Here is a 7,512-nt window from a genome sequence, read left to right as displayed (position 1 = left end):
TTTACCTCGCGTACTCTCTCGCCGGGATGTAACCAGCTTCGCCAGAATGCGGCAGGCGTACACTGAGAAAAAAAATTCTAATATCTGTAACATATTTACTTGAGACAAGGAATTTTTGTTCAATCTCATATTCTCCCAGGCATCTTAACTCACTAACACTGTTGTTGATGCCATTTCATTATGCCCTTTTTCTTCATAGATTCACTATTCCGTTTTTCAATTGATTGTTTATAATCATTTTCATTGCGAAAAGCAATACGAACAATGAGAATTCTATGTCCCAATTTATCAGCTGTGAAATTTTCATATTACAAAGAATGAGCTGCTCATGTTCTAATTTCTATGCTCACTGAATAAGATTTTAATCATAATTACAATTCAATTCCTTCTAGAACACACTTTAGAGTGTGAATTTCTGGAATTCAACGTTTGTTGATACTCTGGTAAAAGTGCGTGCCCACACTAACACTGGCACACTCAATCAACTGGCACACTTTATCAATTTTTAGTTAGTTCACACGGTAATTCAATTAAGGATGTTTAGCCAAAACCCGCATTATTCACCATAATTTTGATATTGCTTCACATGTCAGGTTCATATTCGAGCCACACGTTAGTAATAATCTTAATCCTTCCATCGGGGCATCCTAGTGAGAAATTAATTTCTGAAAATCACTCCTTGTAACATTACGCTTATGGAAGAAACCCATGTTTCATGGGTTAGACACTCAAGATATTGAAAAAAAACCACAAGCCATTTACTTTAGACTATGGAGAATCTAACGCCGGCGAGAAAAAGCAGGGGACCGGGCCAAAAATGTGAGATAATCTCATAATTATAGCTATTAACTCTAATCAACTTTGTTCGAAGAAAATCTTAGTAAACGCAATATCAAGAAAGTAGGATTATTCTATTTTCCCCTCACCTAAATGGTTTGGACAATTATGATTCGTTCATTCATATTTCATAGAAGGGTATTCAATTCTCTTTTGTTTGTTAGACCGGCTTCATGAAAAACCGACGCAAGACGATTGTACTCATGAAAACTGCCGTACTTTGTCCGTTCGTTCGAGATATTGCCCATGCTCCTTTTAAAATGGGTTATTTTCGTAATTTTTGCTTGTGAATACAAACTTAAATTTGTGATCGCTCAAATTTAAGTTTATAATTTTTTCTGTTGGGGTAACTGAATATCTTCTGAAAAGTTCGAATCTGCGATTTTAAAATTGCGTTGGTATGTATGTGGTCTTTTTCTTCATTTCTTTTCAAAATTTTCTTATTAGGGATCAATCGGATTTCATGATTTTTTCATGATTATAGACTTTAATAAGCTCTATTCATTGCCACCAATTAAAATTCAATTTTCCAGGCAGATTCGAAAAAATTGATATTTTGCCAAAAATCGATTTTTCCACGATCACTCAAAAAATTGTCATCAAAATGGAATCACTCATGGCTCAAAAAATTGACACCAATACCCTCTTGATTCTATCAGAATATGAGGGGGTCGCACAATTCGTTGTTGAGTTACAGCATATTGTTTATGCGATTTGAAAGGGAAAATCGGTTTTTTCATGATTACTGAAAGAATCATCAGTAATAGCAATTAAATCAGGGCTTGAAAAGTATATTTCAATGCCTTCTTAATCAAGTTCGAATGGTGAGAACAGCATCATTGCTCAAGTTACACAATACCGTCATGAGCTTTTTACATCCAAACGTCTATCTCTATTAAACCCAGATACCACTCTATTATGGTATGTAAATACTTATTCATATTGATTCATGGTCCCGACTAACTTCTGACAAAACCTGCGTTAAACTCTGGCTAAATCCTGAATGAAACCCGATTAAATCCCGGCTGTACACTATTGAATCTTGATTTAACCTTGATTAAACCCGGACTGAAAATGAATTCGAGTCTTGAGAGGGTCTGAATATAGAATTATTCGACAGAACGAAAAAATACGTAAAATTTTGGTGACATTTCAATTGATGATAGTGCTATGACATGAAAAAATCGAAGAAAAGAATAGTGAAATAAGAATTTAAAAAAAACAACCCATTCGGAAGCCAATTGCTAGACTATTAGCAACAATAACTCTATCCATTAATAAAAAAAAGTGATAAACTCAAGTAAATATGATCTATATCGGGAAATTTTTCTCCCAGTGTAGGTGTAAAAAAACATTGCCGAGTAGAATGAGCAGAAAAAAAAAGCGGGAGATAATGAAAAAGTTGAGGGACACTGGGGGACAACTGCGACTATCTACCATGTGAAAATGGCCAACTATTAATTTTTCGATTCCTCATTCCCACCCCACCACCCTCAGTCATCCACGGCTGGCGTAAAAAACACACGCCCCGAGAAATCGAACGATTTATTGTGTGCCGATGTCGATGGAACTTTTATGCAATTCTCATGCTTTTTCATCCGGCTTTTTTTATTCATCATGAGAGGAGGGAAAATAACAGGGGAAAAAGTTTGACTCTTATTTTTCAGACAATCGTCATTTCATCATTTTTATGAGGAATATTTTTTTTTTCAATCAAATTCAAAGAGGTGAATACTACGGAATTAATGGATTTTGTAATTAAAACTTTCGTCAGTGGTTAAATTAATCATAAAGTGTGGGGTGCATTGTATGGGAAGAGAATTGGATATTTTTACTGAGAATTTAATCAATGAAGAACGATCGATGGGGATCGATGTGATCCTCTGAAATTAGGTAATGGTTCGAATTTATTCCAATTCGAATTATCCAATCTCTCTTGAGGTTCGGAAGGGTCAGAAGTTTTAAACATCATGGTTAAACCCATGCTTAGACGCTTATTTGTATCTGATGTTTTAATTTAAGAGATATTACATATACCTGTAATAATAATTCATAATTATTAATAAAATATAATAATTTGAAAACGGAAAAATCAATTATTTGAAATAATAATAATTCAGTAGTGAAGTGGCCAAACGGTTTAAGTCAATTTAGTCTTTAGTTGAGTTTTCCCGAAATATTTCCGAATTTAAGGGAGCTAGCGAAATTTTTTTAATAACCGTTTTTGTAGAGCGAATTTAGTACTACTAAAAAGGTTATGAGAACAATTTTGCTATCTCCCTTAGATTTCGAGATATTCATTGAAAACTGGCCAGTAGCCAAAATCGACTTGAACCGTTTGACCACTTCGCTACTGAATTCTTCTCAGTAAAATAGAATAATAATTTTTTTTTATAATAGAAATGTTTTAATAATGGAAATAATTTCTGATTTCAATAATAAACATTTTTTTCATCAACATTATTTCCCCACCGCATGCAAAATAAATAAAAAATAATACAACGATAAATCCATTGGAGCTCGAACGAGAAAGTTTCGTGATCCTGAAATTCTCTCTTCGCGCTCGTCAAACTCTCCATATTCCTCAGGGTCCCCTCAGCCGTCCCAGTTATAACGAACTATACGTTTTCATGGGGCAATGCGTGTTGCATCGATGAAAGGTCGTGCAGTGAGCCGTGGAAATACACACACCAAAATGCCTTAATGTATGCATGCACCATTCACGAAAAGCCCGTTGGAGCCACAGTAATCCGTGGAGAAACGAGTGACGTATCCCGTGGGACGTTAGTTCCCAGTTGGACGAATACCTACACTTTGGTGTGCTTCGCTTTTGCCAGTGATTTATGAATAGGAAAAGTCGTAAATTATGAAACGAGAGGGTAGCTGGGAAGAAGCGACGAGTGGTTGTTGGAGGGTGGGAGTGAAGTGGACAACCAACGCAACGACTGAATATGGTGAAAGGCGAAACGAAACGAATTCGAACTGCCGTGCGTTGGAAACACGCCTTCATTTCTTTCTCACTTCGCTTCGCTCTCGGAGGTAACGCGTGTGCTACATTTTCATGACTGACATTTATTATCTATCAACAGTTGTAGTCTGGAGTATTCTATCCCACAGTTTTTTATTTCACCCTCACCCCCCCTAAGGCGACGTCTGTACGTACAAAGTTGCGGATGTCGATGGACGTTTCTATGTAGCGACAGAAATAAAAACGAGGGCCGTCGGACGGTTCAACGCTGGCTCGAGGGGGAGAGGATTGTGTGGAATGCAAAACTTGGTGATGGGGCTCCATGATTTTTTTTTTATTCATTGTGTGCTGGAATGCTCAGTGGTCTTGTTCTCGAGCGAGAGTATTTACTTTGGCAACTGCGCTCAATTTCTCGGAGAATCCATAACGAACAAGTTGCCGGGTGTATTACAGAATTCGAACTGCCGCACGTTGAAAAAACGCCCTTAGTTCTCTCCCACTTCTCCTCGCGCTCGGAGGTAACGCGCGTGCTACATTTTCATGACTGACATTTATTATCTATCAACAGTTGTAGTCCGGAGTATTCTGTCCCACAATTTTTTATTTCACCCTCACTCCTCCTAGGGCGACGTCTGTACGAACAAAGTTGCGGATGTCGATGGGCGTTTTTATGTAGCGACAGAAATAAAAACGAGCACCGTCAGACAGTTCAATGCCAGCTCGAGGGGGAGGGGATTGTTTGGAATGCAAAACTTGGTGATGGGGCTCCATGATTTTTCTTTTATTCATTATGTACTGGAATGCTCAGAGGTCTTGTTCTCGCGCGAGGGTATTTACTTCGGCAACTGCGCTCAATTTCTCGGAGAATTCATAACAAACAAGTTAGCAGGAGTATTACGGTGAATGGGGAGGGGGGGGGGGGGGGGGGGCGAAGTGAAATTAAAGAGCCGTGGAAAAATGATTATTTTATGTAAATTGGAGGTGATCCAGAGTGGGAGATGGGGAGTCTTCTGCTTCTGGTGGGTTGTTAGATGGGTATTTAGGTTCATTAGAGCAGGAGGGGATGTTTCAAGGTGATACCCCGGGATTCAAAGTTTCCGAGGGTCAAGGCTTCATATATCTAACATTTATAAGGGTCACGTGGGTCACATCGGAGTGCCGGATTACAACGAAAGCGCCACATTCGAGTAAAAATAGTGATGCATCTCTAAATATTTGCTCAACAGATTAAAACACTCGTCCCCCATAAATCTGATGATCGATATATATTTGTATTCTAAAATTAAACCCGAATAGGATAAAGAGATACATTAATTAACGTATTTGCGGAGATAAAAGCATGTTGGATGGATATCATACAACGACTATTGAACAGCAAAAAACGACATTCATCATGGTTTACGTTCTACTAATTAAATGAACGCTGTTTTTTCATCATCAATTAATTATTAATGATAAACATTCGTTATTTCACCATTGATTATTCATTTAATTGTTAAAATTTCCGGTGGAGGCAAGATGTATTGTTCTAGCTGGCCGGAAAATTCAATTGAATCAACAGTGGAGTTCTATCGATGCCGCCAGAGGGGTGTCTAATTGGATCAAATGTTTAATTGAATCATCCGGAAGGGTTTCGTCGGCGTGAGCACTGAGTCTTAAACGATTTTTCTCGTTCTTTCTATCTCCAACGAATTGCCCAGTTGCTGGGAAAATGGGTTACCGAAGTCACGGGTGCATTCGTTTGAGATGAAGGTAATTCCGGAAATACAATTATTGAGTGATTGATTATATTTATTGGGTGACATTTTTCGGAGAATAATTCAAATTTGTTCGTGAATATTTTTGGTTTTGCCAATACTGGGATTCAGTTGATGTCAATCAGTGCAGTCACTCTATTTCAATGAAACCAATACATTCAGTCACGAATTCACATCTCCGGAGTCAAATTATTTTCATCAATTCGTACGGTTTTTTTTTGTGATCGAAGTAACATCGGGTGGAGTAAATTTTAGGTGGGTCATATCCATTTTGGCTCATCATTTATTAATCGTCTATTGGTTTAACTAGATCATAAATTGTTGTAATGAATTAAATGATGCATGATAATAGGGGAGAGTAGGGCAAAATGGGCCAGGCGAGAAAAACGGACCGCCGGGCAAAATGGACCCCTAGGGCAAAACGGACCACTCACAGAAAATTGATCATTTTTGTTTTTGCTTTCGAATGGAAGGTTCCAAGGTTGCAAGGTTCACTGGTGCATTGAAGAAGTCCAAAAAGATGAAGGAAGACGTAGGGGCGTCCAGAACCAACTCTACAGCACAAGCGAGCCCCAGCTCCGTCTCCAGAGACCAGGGAGCTGCTACAGTGTAGACAGGGAATGCAACGGCCGTTAGCCCTCCAGATAGCCGTTCCATACGAAGGAACCACTTCCGCCATTTCGCGCAGCTTGGTTAATCCCGTTTCCAAATTTCAATTCAGTTAGACACTTCGATCTTCCGATCCTCATATACAGGATCAGCCTTTCCCCAAGTAACCTTTGGCGACCACAGCCCACTCTGGGCTGTTGCCACCAAACCGCCAATATGCTGCCATCTCTCGTTCTCGACAGTCGCCACGCCACTTGTGGCCCCATCCCAATGCTACCGCACCATATCGGTCCCCAGCCCTTATGCCAGCGTCCTGATTCATCTCCATGGACAGCAGTCCCGCCCTCCCTCTCGGCTTGGCTGCTGCCTCGCCAAAATGAAAACATTTTCACAAATCCCCCCAATCCGTCCCAACACTTCACCCAGGGTCTGCGGGCCTTTCCCCAATGTCTGTCCCCAATATACACTCATCAGCCCCCCAAAACTATCTCCATGATGTCCAAGTCCCTACAGCCATTTCTCCAATTTCTAGCATTTACTCACTTGGGATCTTCATCCATCCATGGTTTCCCTTTCCCCTTCATGTAGTCCGTCGTCCCGTGTCCCGTCATGACCCATCCAGCTTCCTCTCCAGCATGATCAGCGGTTCCCAAATATTCCTAATTCCCCAAAATCCCTGGCGTGATGTGTCCACAATCGGCAGTCCCCCCGTCGTAGTTAAATATCCCCAATTCCCCAAAATCATTGGCGTAATGTGTCCACAATCGGCAGCCCCCCCGTCGTAGTTGAATTTCACATGGTCTCACAAAATCCACACATGGCTCACCCCATAACCCCGGCGTTAACCTCTTCCCCACATTCACCCAGCTTGAGTGAACCTGTCTGCCGTCAAAATTCTGACCCGCTTACTCCCCCCTCCCCAAATGGTCAATCTTGTCAGATGAGATATGAATGTTTTTTTGGGCTCAAATGAAAGCGTGGGTCGAAAAATGACGTGCTAGAGCCTCTAAACATGACAAATGTCTCTAAAGATGATATCTGTTTTCAATTGAAAAGCAGAGTTGTGACATCATTGTCTAGGAGGACAATGGGGTCTAGGAGTATGTATAGAACGTTGGCGTCTAGGAGTCTCCCCTGGTTCAAAACCATCTTTAGAGGTCCTAGCACGCCATTTCTCGACCCGCTCTTTCGTTTGAGCTCAAAAAAACATTATCTCTATCTAGTTTTGAAGAAAATTGCGAGCTAATAAAAAACATTTGTTAGTTAGTACTTTTTTTTAAATAAATTTTTGAAAAATCACCTCTGAAAAAAAAGGCGTTATCCCCTCTATTTCATTATTTC

The sequence above is a fragment of the Diachasma alloeum genome, unplaced genomic scaffold (genome assembly GCF_001412515.2).
Source record: "Diachasma alloeum isolate Michigan unplaced genomic scaffold, Dall2.0 Dall_scaffold_00178, whole genome shotgun sequence".
NCBI classification, from domain to species: domain Eukaryota; kingdom Metazoa; phylum Arthropoda; class Insecta; order Hymenoptera; family Braconidae; genus Diachasma; species Diachasma alloeum.
The sequence above is the reverse complement of the archived record's forward strand: the minus strand, read 5'-3'. Positions refer to the sequence as shown.